Source organism: Primulina eburnea, chromosome 4 (genome assembly GCF_022965805.1).
Source record: "Primulina eburnea isolate SZY01 chromosome 4, ASM2296580v1, whole genome shotgun sequence".
Taxonomy (NCBI): domain Eukaryota; kingdom Viridiplantae; phylum Streptophyta; class Magnoliopsida; order Lamiales; family Gesneriaceae; genus Primulina; species Primulina eburnea.
The window spans coordinates 8,024,549-8,042,563 of NC_133104.1; positions in this window are offsets into that span (position 1 = coordinate 8,024,549).

Here is an 18,015-nt window from a genome sequence, read left to right on the forward strand (position 1 = left end):
AGTTCGTTCACTGTGGATCAACTTTCTTCAATTAAATTCATTAATTCATTAGCTATATATATAGTCTTCGATTCCAACGGTCATATTGAATGCATTTAATGATTAATATCCGTTGAATCGTCGTTTAGTCCATGTAGATGAATTTTTCTGACAGAGGTACGATGTATCAGATTGTTCTGCTTTGGTACGGATTGTCAGTTTGTCTACTGAGATTCAAATTCCAACTGCTGACGTGTCTAACTGATCAGGAGTCAAACTGATTTGATCAGTTTGGCTAGACTACATCAATTAATGTCTTTTCAGTTTGAACGCTTCAGTTCAGTTTTGCGGAGCCTTTAGTTCTGATCTTCAATCTGTTTCACGAACTTCGAATCATCAGTTTTACGACTTATTTATACTTGTAAGAACTTTAGTCTATTTACTTCAGTTCTTCATCAATTTTAGTCTGATAAGTCTTCTTATTCTATGATATCAGCTACGAACTTTCAGCTATGTCAGTTTAATTTGGTTCTTTAGTTCTTTTACCTATTTGTTTGTCAAACTATAAAACATATAAATTCCAACAGTATAATTAGCATATCAAAATATTACAGTATACCGATATTTCGGTACGGTATCGATATATACTGTTTTATATCGAAACCATACATTATATTTTTTTAAAAAAATTAACTTTATTAATTAAAATATTATATATTATCTCGGTATTTCGGTATATACCAAAAATTTCAAATTATATATTGTTATTGTACCGAAAATTTCAGCATCGGTATCATACCATATCGAAAATTTCGACATGCAAAAAATTTCAGTAAATTTGATATTTTTCAGTATGATAACTTCATTTTACTAAAAATTTGATATTTTTTCCACCCATAGTGTAATGCCCGGAAATTTAATTCTAGTAATATGTAATTATTGATTTATAATTTGAGGTGATTATGAAAGGATTAACCGAGACACGATTTGAGATAACGGGTGATAATGTGTATGCGAGGACAGTACCATTCGCGCACATGCGCGACAAGAAGTGCGCACATGCATGAAATGGGCAGAGGGTCTCGCGCATAAGCGCGAAGTGAGGGCGCGCATATGCGCGAGCCTGTGCAAGGGAATGGGTGATGTCCAGAGAACCTCGTGCATATGCGCGGAAGTAGTGCGTGCATATGCACGAGTCATCCGAGAAGCTAAATGGAATTTCCAGAGGACCTCGCGCATATGCGCGGAGATGAGGCGCGCATATGCGCGAGCTGCCGATAAGCTTGGTGCAGAGACCAGTAGGTCTCGCGCATATGCGCGGGTTGATGTCGCGCATATGTGCGAGACGTGCTGCTTAAAGGGTGAGCCACATGGATGAAGCATGCAACGTATGTATATATATATATATATATATATATATATATATATATATATATATATATATATATATATATATATATATATATATATATATATATATATATAAAGGGAGGAAACGAGAAAAGCTTCCGAGGAAAGTTGTGAAAAATCCTTACGCCTTTTGTGAGAAATCCATCCGTTCGATTTTCAATCCGACTTCAATACTGTATTTCTATCAACGCAGGCTAAAACTGGACGTAAGTTTTGTGACGTTTAGACATGTCTTGAAATTATGATATTGTCAGATACGAATAGAATTCATATATGATGTTCTTGGCATGCTAGACATCGTAGAATCGAAGTCAGATTAAGAAACGAACTGATTATGGAATTGTTATGATTTTCTGATTATATTGAGTTGAAATCGGACAGATTTGGATTATGAATGAATTACAGATTATATCGAATAAGAGTTATGATTTGTAATTGATGTCTGTTGATATTGTATTGACGGGGATACTGAGTTTTTACCATTATGCCGATGATTTGAATTAAATCCAGATTAATCAGATTCAGTGTTGAATTAAGAATGGAATATTGATATTATGATTCTCTATATGTCGTTTCAGATTTACAGAGACAGCCTTGAGTTCAGAATTGATATTGCTTCAGACCGTGACTACAAACGAAATGTATAAGTCAATGTGGTATTGGGAGATCGACTTGAGTCGGTTTAGACTTGAGTTTCCCTAAATCACATACTTTACTTTATTGCATTGATATTTGCATTGATTTGATTGATGTACTTGTTCTATTGAATTATAGATAGCAGGTATTAGACGAGTAATCTTGTGACAGAAGTGCCTGATAGTGGCGGGATCGCCACGAGCACATTGCACTATGTCATAAGATAGTATAGAAATCTTGGGACAAATGTGCCTGATAGTGGGGGGATCGTCACGGGCACATTGCACGATGTCACAAGATAGGATATTGGCGATAGGGCCACAATCCACGATGGTTAGGTCAGGACACTGGATGTTTGGTTATATCGACGTGGATAGAACTGGAGTCTTTTTTATTACTGTTGGTCGATATAGGAATACCCACATCTGGAAACCGGGATCCCTAGACTAGGATTGAGTCTAGTCTGAGTCGTGGAGTCACGAGCATTGTCGACAGTTTGATATTGATTATATTTCCGCTTTTGATATATATTGCTGTAACTATTTATGCTTTTATGTTTATCATATGATTGCATGTTTCGTTGATTTATACTGGGATTATATTCTCACCGAAATTATCCGGTTGTTGTCGTGTTTGTATGTGTGCCTGACAACAGGTGGGACAGGTTCAGGGTCCAGGAGATGAGAAGAGATCGTGATTAGAGTGGAGGCTCCGGACTTGGATTAGAGATAGGGTTTGGAAAATTGAGATTAGTTGTTAAACCTTAGTTGAATAAATGTATGTGGTACAAGACTTGTACTTCTAGACTGAGATGTATATACGTTTTATTTCACTATGTTCCGCATTTTTAAAAAAAATATTGTAGACACTGTTTTATAATTGTTTAATTAGTCCCAATGATGATTATGAACATGATTAGCGTCCGGGTCCACACAACAGGTGGTATCAGAGCGATAGATCCTTGAGACTGAGATATGAGCTAGTGAGCGGGGTAGATTGAGGTTTCCTTTCCTGCTTTTGAATGCTAGCATGTCTTACTGCTTTAATACATGTTACTTGTTTATCTGATTTTGATATGGTGATGTGTATTGTTGAATATGGATCAGAACCGATTCTTGATCAGAGGTAAGATGATCAGAAAGGGGCTGAGACATATTTATTATGTGATTGCTAACCTTTTTGATATTCAGATATGCCTCCGAGAAGAGTACCAGAGCAGGGTAGCACCTCGAATCCTCGAATGAACGTTACAGCTACTCCAATGGAGACATTGTTAAAAAGGTTTCAGTCTTTCCATTCACCGACTTTGAAGGGTACGGAGAATTCCGTGGAGCGTGAGAGTTGGTTGGACGATATTGAGATGATGTTCGAATCTTTAGAGTATACTGACGAGCGGAGGGTGAAATTGATAGGACACCAGTTACACGACGTTGCTAAAAACTTGTGGATCACAACAAAACGGGCATTGGAACACCGAGGTACGACCATTACCTGGAATGTGTTTAGAACTGAATTCTATCAGAGGTTCTTTTCAGTGTCTTACAGAAAGGACAAGGGAGCCGAATTTGCTAATTTGAGACAGGGCCAGCTTAACATTGAGGAATATGTGGCCAAGTTCTCTTCACTATTGCGATTTGCTCGCCACGTAGCCGAACATGATGAGGCCGTTGCGGACCAGTTCATAAATGGCCTAAATCCGAAAATATTTACGCTGGTAAACACTAGGAGACCGAACAATTTTACCGACGCCTTGAACAGAGCCAAGGGAGCCGAAGCCGGTCTGATGAGACAGAGAGGAGCTTTGTTTATGCTTCCAGCACCGAGACGACAACAAACACCTCCTCGATTTGAAGGTGGCATCAGCAGTAGCAGGAAGAAGGATTTCTTGAAGGCTAGAGGGAAGCAGTTCAAGAAGTCCGGAAGCAATTCTTCTAGCTCTGGGAGTCCTCGACAGAGCCAGAGCTATACTGGACCTATTTGCAATACTTGTGGAGGGAAGCATCCCACTGAGCAGTGCCGAGGAGTGTTTGGCAGCTGCCGTATCTGCAAACAACAAGGACACTTTGCTCGAGTGTGTCCACAGAGAAGTGCCCAAGGATCCCAGGTAGCTGAGTCATTGGGATCAGTGGCTCAGACAGGTAGACGACCATCTGCTGTTCATTCTTTTCAGCCAGCACCATCTACTCAGTCACAGCAAAGGCCAGGAGGAAGCCAGACAGTGAGCCAGCCTCCTAGACAGCAGGCCCGAGTTTTTGCTTTGACCGAGGAGCAGGCACATGATGCACCTGATGATGTTGTGGCAGGTAACTGTTTTATTTTTGGTTATTCTGCATACGTATTGATTGATACTGGTGCATCGCATAATTTTATTTCTGAGAGGTTTGCATTGAGTCATGCATTACCTATTGAGTCATTGTCTACGGTAGTGTCTGTTTCTTCCCCGTTAGGGACATGTTTGATATCGGTGAAGTCTGTGAAATATTGTATACTGCAGTACGATGGGCATACGATTGAGTTAGATTGTATTGTGCTTGGTTTATCTGATTTTGATTGTATTAGCGGTATCGATATGTTGACCAAGTACCGAGCTACAGTTGACTGTTTCCACAAGATAGTGAGATTCAGACCTGAAATGGCTGAGGAGTGGAAATTTTACGGTAAGGGTTCTCGAGCTAGAATTCCTTTGATATCTGCGATAAATATGACTCGATTATTGCAGAAAGGAGCAGATGGATTCCCGGTATATTCAGTTGATTTACTGAAGTCGAGCCCATCATTGACGGACTTGCTAGTGGTGTGTGAGTTTGCTGATGTCTTTCCAGATGAGATTCCTGGATTACCTCCGATTCAAGAGATAGACTTCAGCATTGAGTTGATATCAGGAACAGTTCCGATTTCGAGGGCTCCGTACAGGATGACACTGATCGAGTTGAAAGAGTTGAAAGAACAGTTGGAGGATTTACTGGCCAAGGGGTATATCAGACCGAGTGTATCTCCTTGGGGTGCTCCAGTACTGTTTGTGAGGAAGAAAGATGGGTCGATGAGACTTTGTATCGACTACCGGCAACTGAACAAGGAAACAATAAAGAATAAATATCCATTGCCTCGTATTGATGATTTATTTGACCAGTTGCAGGGTTCTTCGGTGTATTCCAAGATCGATCTGAGATCTGGATACCATCAACTGAGAGTCAGGGATTCTGAAATCTCAAAGACAACATTCAGAACCAGGTATGGACACTATGAATTTATTGTCATGCAATTTGGTTTGACAAATGCACTAGCGGTATTTATGGGATTAATGAACCGTGTCTTTCAGAAATATCTCGATGATTTTGTGATTATATTCATCGATGATATTTTGATCTATTCAAAGAATGCGATGGAGCATGCTGAGCATTTAAGAACTGTGTTGAGAATTTGAGGGCAGAGAAACTGTATGCTAAACTGTCGAAATACGAATTCTGGTTGAAACAAGTGGTATTTCTGGGGCATATTATATCCGGAGACGGGATATCCGTTGATCCCAGTAAGGTTGAGGCAGTGATTTCTTGGCCGAGACCGACATCTGTACCAGAGATACGCAGCTTTATGAGTTTGGCAGGATATTATCACCGATTCATTAAAGATTTTTCGAGTATTGCTAAACCGATTACGCAGTTGACTCAGAAGAATGCTCCATTTGTTTGGTCAGAAGACTGTGAATCCAGTTTTCTGGAATTGAAGAAGAGATTGACCAGTGCTCCAGTGTTGACTATCCCGTCAAGTACTGGTGATTTTATTGTGTATTGTGATGCATCTCACCGCGGATTGGGTTGTGTTTTGATGCAGCGGGGGCATGTGATTGCTTATGCCTCGAGACAGCTGAAACCCCATGAATCTCGTTATCCAATTCATGATCTTGAATTGGCAGCTATCGTCTTTGCATTGAATATATGGCGTCATTATCTGTACGGTGAGAAGTTTTAGATCTATTCTGATCACAAAAGCTTGAAATATCTGTTTTCACAGTCCGAATTGAATATGAGGCAGCGGAGATGGCTTGATTTGCTTAAAGATTTCGATTGTGAAATCAAATACTACCCAGAAAAATCCAATGCAGCAGCTGATGCACTGAGTCGAAAGGTATGTTCTCTATCCTTATCGACTATGAGTGTTTCGAATTTGATTGAAGACTGCTGTTTGTCTGGATTAGTATTTGAGATAGATCGGAGATCTATGAGATTATATACTATTCAAGTTGAACCAGAGCTGATTTTGAGAATTAAAACAGATCAGAAAGTTTATTAGAATATACAGAAGTCGATTGCTATGGTCAGAGCTGGACATCGATCGGAATATCAGGTTCAAAATGGTATTTTGTATGTGAATAATCGTCTTGTTGTGCCGAATGTTTCGGATTTAAGACAGCGAATACTGACAGAAGCGCACAACAGTCATTTTAGCATTCATCCTGGTGGCAGGAAAATGTATAATGATTTGAGGACACAGTATTGGTGGAAACAAATGAAATCTGATGTTACTGAATTTGTAGCCAAATGTCTGAATTGCCAACATGTGAAAGCTGATAGGAAGAAACCAGGAGGGCTGTTACAGAGTTTATCCATTCCTGAATGGAAATGAGATCACATTTCCATGGATTTTGTGACACAGTTACCAAGATCCTCCCGAGGTAATGATGCAATTTGGGTCGTGATTGATCGATTGACCAAATCTGCATGTTTCATTCCATACAAGATGACATACCGATATGATCAGATGGCCGATATTTATGTCAAGGAAGTGGTTAGATTGGACGGAGTGCCGAAGTCAATTGTCTCCGACCGTGATCCTCGGTTTACTTCGCACTTCTGGCAGAGTCTGCAGCAAGCTCGCGGTACGAAGTTACATCTAAGTACCGCATATCATCCACAGACTGACGGACAGTCAGAGCGTACGATCCAGACATTGGAAGATATGATGAGAGCTGTAGTGCTTGACTTTAGTACTAATTGGAAAGATGCATTGCCTCTCTGTGAGTTTTCGTACAACAATAGCTACCAAACGAGTATTGATATGGCACCTTTTGAAGCGTTGTACGGAAAGAAATGTCGATCCCCTCTATATTGGGATGATATCTCTGAGGTACCTGAAACTGGACCGGATATGATCAGAGATATGACTGAAAAAGTGAAACTGATGCAGAAGAAAATGAAGGTAGCTCAGGACCAACAGGCCAAGTATGCCAATGTTCGACGACGACCGTTGGTATTTGAGACTGAAGATCGAGTGTTTCTAAAAATTTCACCTTTCTGAGAAATTGTTGGATTTGGCAAGAAAGGTAAATTGTCTCCACGATACGTTGGTCCATATGAGATTCTCGAAAAAATAGGAGATCGTGCCTATCGACTCGCCTTACCGCCTTCATTATCTGGGATACATGATGTCTTCCATGTATCTATGCTGCGGAAATACCTCCCCGATGATTCTCATATTATGCAGCCAGACGAGACCGAGTTGGATGAGACATTGAGTTATGTCGAGAAACCGATTCGGATTATCGATCGTAAAGAAAAACAGCTCAGAACAAATATAATTCCGCTTGTGAAAGTTCAATGGACTCGTCAAGGCACTGAAGAAGCCACCTGGGAGACTGGATCAGACATGAGACAGGATTTCCTAGTATTGTTTCACTGATGTAAGTTTCTATTCGGTTTCTATGGCATGCCTTCTTATTTATATGATTGATTACCTGTGATTTCAGAGACGAAATCATATCTTAGGGGGGAGAAATGTAATGTCCGGAAATTTAATCTTAGTATCTGTAATTATTGATTTATAATTTGAGGTGATTGTGAAAGGATTAACCGAGAGACGATTTGAGATAATGGGTGATAATGTATGTGCAAGGACAGTACCATTCGCGCACATGCACGACAAAAAGTACGCACATGTGCGAAATGGGCAGAGGGTCTCGCGCATATGCATGAAGTGAGGGCGCACATATGCGCGAGCCTGTGCAAGGGAATGGGTAATGTCCAAAGAATCTCGCGCATATGCGCGGAAGTAGTGCGCGCATATGCGCGAGTCATCCGAGAAGCTAAATGGAATTTCCAGAGGACCTCGCGCATATGCGCGGAGATGAGCCGCACATATGCGCGAGTTGCCTATAAGCTTGGTGCGGAGACCAGTAGGTCTCGCGCATATGCGCGGGTTGATGTCGCACATATGTGCGAGACGTGCTGCTTAAAGGGTGAGCCACATGGATGAAGCATGCAACGTATGTATATATATACAAGCCTTATTCAGAAGGAAACAAAAGGGAGGAAACGAGAAAAGCTTCAGAGGAAAGTTGTGAAAAATCCTTACGCCTTTTGTGAGAAATCCATCCGTTCGATTTTCAATCCGACTTCAGTACTGTGTTTCTATCAACGTCGGCTACAACTGGACGTAAGTTTTGTGATGTTTAGACATGTCTTGAAATTATGATATTGCCAAAATTGAATAGAATTCATATATGATGTTCTTGGCATGCTAGACATCGTAGAATCGAAGTCAGATTAAGAAACAGACTGATTATGGAATTGTTATGATTTTCTGATTATATTGAGTTGAAATCGGACAGATTTGGATTATGAATGAATTACAAATTATATCAGATATGAGTTATGATTTGTAATTGATGTCTGTTGATATGGTATTGACGGGGATACTGAGTTTGTACTGTTATTCCGATGATTTGAATTAAATCCAGAGTAATCAGATTCAGTGTTGAATTAAGAATGGAATAATGATATTATGATTCTCGATATGTCGTTTCAGATTTACAGAGACATCCTTGAGTTCAGAATTGATATTGCTTCAGACCGTGACTTCAAACGAAAGGTATAAGTCAATGTGATATTGAGAGATCGACTTGAGTCGGTTTAGACTGGAGTTTCCCTAAATCACATACTTTACTTTATTTCATTGATATTTGCATTGATTTGATTGATGTACTCGTTCTCTTGAATTATAGATAGCAGGTATTATACGAGTAATCTTGTGACAGAAGTGCCTGATAGTTGCGGGATCGCCACGGGCACATTGCACTATGTCATAAGATAGTATAGAAATCTTGGGACAGATGTGCCTGATAGTGGGGGGGATCGCCACGGGCACATTGCACGATGTCACAAGATAGGATATTGGCGATAGGGCCACAGTCCATGACGGTTAGGTCAGGACACTGGATGTTTGGTTATATCGACGTGGATAGAACTGGAGTCTTTTCTATTAGTGTTGGTCGATATAGGAATACCCACATCTGGAAATCGGGATCCCTAGACTAGGATTGAGTCTAGTCTGAGTCGTGGAGTCACGAGCATTGTCGACAGTTTGATATTGATTATATTTCAGCTTTTGATATATATTGCTGTTATCTATTTATGCTTTTATGTTTATCATATGATTGAATGTTTCGTTGATTTATACTGGGATTATATTCTCACCGGAATTATCCTGCTGTTGTCGTGTTTATATGTGTGCCTGACAACAGGTGGGACAGGTTCAGGGTCCAGGAGATGAGGAAAGATCGTGATTAGAGTGGAGGCTCCGGACTTGGATTAGATATAGGGTTTAAACACTTGAGATTAGTTGTTAAACCTTAGTTAAATAAATGTATATGGTACAGGACTTGTACTTCTAGACTGAGATGTATATACGTTTTATTTCACTACGTTCCGCATTTTTTAAAAAAAATTGTAGACCCTGTTTTATAATTGTTTAATTAGTACCAATGATGATTATGAACATTATTAGCGTCCGGGTCCCCACACATAGTCATTTCTACTAGCATAGAAAAAATAATCATTATGATACTATAAAAAGAATTTATGAAGTTTTGAATTAAAATAAAGTGAATGTGAAAGTGTGATAATCAATTTGGATGAAAAATAGTACCCCTCTTAATGTAAAAAGGATATTTTAAACTCTTTATATTAAAATTTTATTCTTCTTAAAAACAATAAATATATGTTACCGTTTAAAATAATTTTGATATAAATGGACATTTACATTATACAATTGAAAATTTTGTTTTATGCTATATTTTATATTTTATGCTATGTAAATGTATACGGCATAACAATTTCATTTATGTTATAATTTAATAGTAGAGGGATAGTGTGGGGAGCCGGACGCTAATCAAGTTTATAATCGTCATTGGGATAATTTATTCAATTATAATATACAAGGTCTAAGTTATTTTTTTTTAAAATGCGGAACGTAATGAAAATCTTACTATTATACATATCAGTATAACATAAGGTACAAGTCCTGTACAACATACATTTAATACAAACTAAGGTTCAACAACTAGCTATCAAGTGTTCAAACCCTATTTACAGCAACATCAAAGTCCGTGGTCTCCACTCTAATCCTGATATCTCGTCATCTCCTCGACCCTGTTCCTGTCCCACCTGTTGTCATGCACACATACAAACACGACAACAGCCGGATAATTCCGGTGAGAATATTATCCCAGTATAAATCAACGAACATGCAGTCATATAATCAATCTAAAGCATGAGGCAGATATCAGATATAAATCAAAGTCTGAAACATAATTCATATAAATCTGTCAATCATACTCGTGACTCCACGACTCAGACTAGAATCAATCCTAGTCTAGGGATCCCGGTTTCCAGACGTTGGCACTCCATATCGATCACCAGTAATAGAAGAAACTCCAATTCTATCCACATCGATATGGTATCGATCACCAGTAATAGAAGAAACTCCAATTCTATCCACATCGATAGCCAACCGTCTGGTGACCTATACGTGATACACTCACTATCTTGTGATATCGTGCAATGTGCCTGTGACGATCCCACCACTATCAGGCACTTCTGTCACAAGATCACTCTTCTAATACATGCTTCCTATAAATCAATAGAACAAGCATATCAAATCAAATCAATGCATATAATAACAATAAGTATGTGATTTAGGGAAAAAGTCAAGTATATCCTACTTGAGTCGATCTCCCAATACCACATTGACTTATACCTTTCGTTTGTAGTCTCGGTCTGAAGTAATAACCGTTCTGAACTCAAGACTGTCTCTGTAAATCTGAAACGACATATCGAGAATCATAATATCAATATTCCATTATAATTTCAACACTGAATCTGATTTAATCTGGACTTAATTCAAATCACGACATAACGACACAATCTCAGTATTCCCGTCTATACCATCCCACCAGACATCAATTACAAATCATAACTCATATCCGATACCATCGGTAATTAATCCATAATTCAAATCTGTCCAATATCAATCGATATATTCTGAAAAATAATAACAATTTTATAATCAATTCATTTCTCAATCTGACTTCAATTCTACGATGACTAACATGCCAAGAACATCATATATGAAGTGTATTCGATTCCAACAATATCATAATTTCAATACATCTCCAAACGTAGTAAAACTTACGTCTAGTTGTAGCCTGCGTTGATAGGAAAACAGTACTGAAGTCAGATTTAAAATCTAACGGGCGGATTTTCTTTAAATAAAATTCTCGTATCAAAATTTACTAATTCCCTTGGAGAAGCTCTCGTCCCTTTTTCTTGAAGTAATTGGGGATTTCTTATCACTTATCATATATATATATATATATATATATATATATATATATTTTGCATGCAAGTGATACGTGTCTTCCTCAAAATTCGTCCAAAGCCTTTCGCGCATATGCGCGACATCATCCCGCGCATGTGCGCGCAACGTTCTGTTCTCGCATCCCAGCCTTCGGCAGCTCGCGCAGATGCGAGTGCAACCTCCGCGCATGTGCGCGACATGATCTGGAAATCAATTTTTGCTACTGGACATCTCGCGCATGTGCGCGCTCCCCGTCGCGCATGTGCACCTACTTCTCTGGAAATGACTTTGAACCCTCGCACAGCTCGCGCATATGCGCGCACACCCACCGCGCATATGCGCGAGACCCTCTGCCCATTTTGCGCATCACGTCGCGCATGTGCACGAGAGGTATTGTCCTCGCACATACATTATCACACATTACCTCAAATCGTGTCTCGGTTTGTCCTTTCATAATCACATTAAATTATAAATCAATAATCGTCAATTAACAGCGATTAATTTTCGGGCATTACAGATAGACAAATGAAGAGAGAATTGAGTGATCTATTATTTCAACTAAACACATTAATTTATAGGGAATGAGGTTATTTATACTGTAAAGGGGTTGGTACATAAAGGAAGATTATAATGATTTATCAATAAAATCAATTATCTACATATCATCTATATATAACACGTTCTCTTAGATATAGTAGTGTTCCTCGTGTAAACACATAACCAATTTGAGATTTGGATTTATATGGATCTGAAAAGTAGTCTACATCTGCACATACTACTAAAGATGGATTTGATTTTGATGAATAAAACAGTCTCATGTATTTCGTACCACAAAGTATCTAAATATATGCTTTAAATGTCTTTGGGTTGGAGGAGAGCTATATCGTGTAGAAAGTTAACTGAAAATGTTATATCTGGTCGAATATATTTGCATGATATGATTATGCACCAATTGTACTAAGTTATGGTACCTCAAGACCAATTATATTTTCTCCATCTTCTAACTTATGAAAATGATTTTTCTTAATGTCAAGTGATTGAAGAACTATTGGTGATGTCAATGAGTGTGATTTGTTCATGTAAATTGTTTTAGTATATTTTCAATGGATGAGGATTGATGAACAAATATTCATTCTGGTAAATGTTCAATTTGCAATCCAAGACAAAATTTGGTGTTTGTCAAGTCCTTCAGCTCAAATTCACCTTTTAAATAACTAGCAGTTTTGGTAAAATCTTCTGAAATCTTTATAAGAATTAAATCATCGATATAACCGCCACAATTGCAAAACCATTATCCATATTTTTTGTAAAAACAAGTGGACAAATAACATCATTTGTAAAAAATTTTGTACTAATATTCATTAATGTGATTGAACCACATATGCTCCTGAGACGAACCGTATCTTAAAATACTAATACTTTAATATTTGTAGAAAAATTTAAAATTTTCTTATTAAATAATTTATTAAAATTATAGCTCTTAAAATAAATTATGGTCACTACTCATACTAAAATAAAATTAATATTAGAGCTCCATCATTTAAAATAAATCACCAACATTTAGTTAATCCTGAAATCCAAAAAAATTACTAATTTAATTTAAAAATAGTCTAACAAAATTATAAATTTAATTTGTTTATCACTAATTCTAATAAATCAGAAGTCAGAGTAATTAGTTTAAAAACGTGTGTAATAATATAACTTAAACTACAAGGTCATCGGGTTTGCACTACCACTGGCCCGAACCTGATCACTGGTCACCACCTCCCGTCTCCTCAACTACATCATCTGCATCGATCAAGTCTAGCGAGTTTAATGACTTAGCATGCATAAACCGCGAATAACGGGTAATACGTATTAAAAATCCATCTAATATAAACTTAGCTTGTACATAAAATACTATAAACACAAATATGTATAACGCGACTTTCTTGCATAAAAAATTTCATAAAAATCATAAAATCATATATTTTCATACTTGTTATGCATAATCGTAAACATAAATCATTAGCATAGAGTCGTGTTCAATGCAAGTGATACATACACATAAATCGTTTGATCAAACTAAACCACGGTACTGGGCCGGCAGGGATCACCAAAGCTCTTGGACTGGATGTCTGCTCCCTAACATATCATAACCTTTCGAAGAGGTTACAGAGGCCTCCAGACACGTTCTCCGGCTTCCAAACCCATAACATAATTTAGCCACAAGACAAATCTCATAGCTCAAAAATAATTATTTTGCACGTGATACATATATACGAACATCGTGGACTTCGTTGGAACACCGTGGACTTGCTGTCATAACCTTAAAATTTAAATAACTAAGCTTAGCACAAAAGCTCAAACGTACACATGCGATTCCTGAATTAATTAAAATAGCTTACGACTTACCGAACGACTCGGGACTCGAACCATATATACTCAGCCCACTTCCTAACCTACTATCCAAGCCCATAAGACAGCCCTGAACTATGACTAAGGCCCAAAATAAACGTGAACAACAGCTACTTGAAGAGAACAACCCAAGGAACACAATATGACGCCTATGCGCTTCTCTGGACTCCACGCCTAAACCAATGGGAGCCGGACCGAACCAAGACCTAGACTCGAGCCTTAGACACCACTTAAGCCCTTGGTTGAGCCTTTTCCAGCCCAGACCCGCATCCCAGCCCCTAAACAAGCCAAAGCCGTGACATCCTCTTCCCACGAGCCTTCCTGTGCACAACTGCACGTTTTTGGTTCCAAACATCTACCCAGCCAACCAGCCCCTGAATCACACCATCTAGGCTCACCCTAGGACCCTAAGACATGCCCCAAACCATAGACAACAGTCCTTAACCAGCCCATGCACTGAACCGCACTAGCCATGGTTCGCCGTCGTGGTCGCGGAGATCGGAACGGATGCTACCGTTTCAGTTACAATGAAATTTCGCGGAACGGTTGCGGAACGAGTATTTAAAAAAAATTATAAATATATAAAAATTAAAAATTTTGGAAAATATTTAGAAATATGAAAATTAAAATAAATATTATTTAAATAGATTATTTGATGTAAATAAGTAATTAAAATATTTTTAAAATTTTATTAACAATTTATTGAACAAAATTTATATCGTCATTATATTTAAAATATTTCCAACCATATCAAAAATTAAATATACTATTAAAAATTATTTGTATTTAATTAATTAAAACTTTAAAATATTTTCAATTGAATATATATAAGTTCGCACAAATTTGAATCAATTTAGAGTGATGGAATAATAATAGGCATGAAATCTTATATACAGTGATGTTACAAATTATTAAACATCAATTAAAATAGAAATATTTTATAATTAACTTATTTTTTTCAGACTTTGTATTGAAAATTTTCAATAGAAATAGTTGACTTGCGGTCTCTTCTTTATTAGTCTTTCATTGATGGATGCAGTGGGAAGAAGACTCAAGATTCACCATCTCACATCAACCGATGTGCTTTGCTTTCCAATGTTCCTAGTGAAATTAATGTTAAGTTTATTAAATAACTCATATCATATGATAATAAAATAACAATGAGAAATGAAATATAAGTTGATGAAAACAAACATTTATATAGAAAGGTACCTGTAAATGTTATATCATCGAGGATAATACCATGAGGAATGAGTGGAGGAACAAAATCATTAGTGTATTCTTCTTCGGGATTCAGTTGAGAAAATTGATCTCCACCATATGGTTGCTGATATAAACCATTGTTAAATTGTCCTAGTGGATATGCATTGAATAGTGGATTTGAAACTGAATGTATATGGTGTAATGAGGGAGAATTTAATAATATATCGTCACGACGATGGTAGTCTCCAAATTCTTGATGTCCAAAAGAATTACTGGCCTCACTTGAAGATATAGAACCATGACCATCATGTCTAATACCAGTGGCTGTTGGTGCTTGAGGATTATGATATATATTTCAGCCACTATTAGAAAATCTCTCAAATTGATTATTCCTAGAACCGGTATATTGAGACGATCCATAATCATGAGATGATAAATTATCATGTCTTGTGCTATAATCATGAGAATACCCGAAGTCTGGTTCATTATACCCAAAGTCTTGTGCTATAAATCATCCGTTCTGTGCCGTTCCGCGTGTCACGTTCTGTTCCACCGTTAAATCTCCGTTTTGGGTATATGAAACGCCGATAGAAGCCATCAACCTACACACCCCGGAACCTCATCAAGGTTGCTTGCGTTCCGGCCGTTCCGTTCCGTTCCCGTTTCGTCCAACCATGGCACCAGCAAACGGCCACCTACAGCCCCTTACATGCACCTGCGCAGCTGTAGTTTTTCTAGTTCCAGCTCTTTCCCTAGCCAACCAAACCATGAAACACCTTAACTAGGCTCATCCTAGGACCCTTAGAGACTGCCTAAACCATAGCCCCGAGCCCAGGTCCAGCCACATGCCAAACCCCATGCTCGAAGCCGTGCCTTATCACTTTCGTGCAGCTTGTGCGTAAGGCCTCTTCCATGTGTACCATGCCGTGTCTAGCCCTTACCAGTCATCGTGCATGACTTAAAACACCCCTAAAGCTTACTCATAACCAGCAGCAATGTCCCAGGAGAGACCAACCAAAGGCTTCAATCAAGAAACTCAAGAACACATATGAAACATGCCACAATTTTCAGAAAATGGTTTTGATTGTTTTAATCGCATGTTTGCATATAAACAATAAATTTTCTTGCATAATTTGTATCAACACACATAATATGACAAGATCGATGAGGATGAAAACATGCTTTTGCGTTTTTAAATGCTCGAACCGTCGAATATCGTTGCGAGGAAAACAGTGGGCGATCGGAGCGATGTTTCGGTTGTTTTTCTTGCGTAAACGTGACCTTACACCAGAGTGATACGTGTGGGTGAGTGATCGGTGATGATAGAACCAAGAAAATAGCAAAACAATTGAGGCTCCTAAGCTCAAGAAAGTCACGGCTGTTTGTGTGTATAGCCAAGGTGTTTTAATGTGTGTGACTGTGTGCGTGAGTTTAAAGTAGGAAAAGATAGGATTCTTAATATTTAGATGGATCAATGATTAGGTGTTTTAGGTAGATTAAAACTCTAATCAATAATTTAAACAAGCACAACAATCTCACCCCTTCAATTTAAAAGTAAGTGCCAAATTTACAAAAAAAATTAAATCCCCAATTCAAAAGATAATATCTCCTCTATTTATTTATTTTTGTTAATTAGCTGGTTTAAATAAAAGGCTTTAGTTTAGGGTTTAAATCATTAGTAAACAATTAGATAAACACTAGATAATTAAATAAAAATCTCATCCCTTAATTTAAAAAATTGACCCAAAATTTTGAAGATTAAAAATTTATATACTTGAATCTTAATCCAACGTGAATACTAATTAAATAAATTAATTATGTCATAGAAGTCATTATAAAATATTTTACCCCAATTTTAAGGAATAAATCTATACTTTTTAAAATTAACATTTTAAACGCTTAAAATCTTAAAATTCGTCAATTAAATTAGACTTTAAAATACTAAAATTCGTAAATCATTTAAAATAATTAATTTTATTGGCTTAAAAAATAACATTCAATTTTAGCACCTTAGTAGTCTCTGATCTCTTTCCTGGGTCTGACATCGAATATTCATTTGAAAAGCTAAAACTTGTGTAAACATTTTAAATTGCATAAACATGAGTATATAAACATTTACAATAATTTAATCATGTATCATGCACCATTTAAATCATTAATTAATTAGATTAGATTTTATAATTATGCATGAAGTTTACGCGTACTGGTTTTTGGGCACTACAGCTCAGATTGATTTAATTAATATAATGACTCCTGCAAATTTATTGAGTATATGGTCCTTTGCCTTATATGCTTCTCGGAGTTTAAATTCTTCAGGGATTTTTACGACTATCAAGTGAACCATATAAATTTGCAGTGACCATATTCAAATGTTGCATGTTTTTCTGATACAACTAAACTAATCAAGAATCGAAAAATAGTTTTCTGATACATGGACATCAATTTTCAATGGAGTATCCTATATTTTTATGTGTGATTTTGTCACATTTTTTGTATTAACAAAAGCAGTGAGCGAGCAATTAATTATCAATTCTTTGCAAGTGAATTATTCTTTCAACCTTTTGTTCAAATTGATTATTTTTAGGATCATAATGAGATATTCTTTTCTCATTCCAACAAATATTTCTTTGTTCTTCAGGATACAACTTTGCTCCCCTTAATCCTTGAAAAATTGTTTCATCAAAGTGGCAATATTCAAATCTTGCAGTAAAAAAGTCACATGTTAAAGTCTACAAATATCTATTGATGGATGGTGAATTA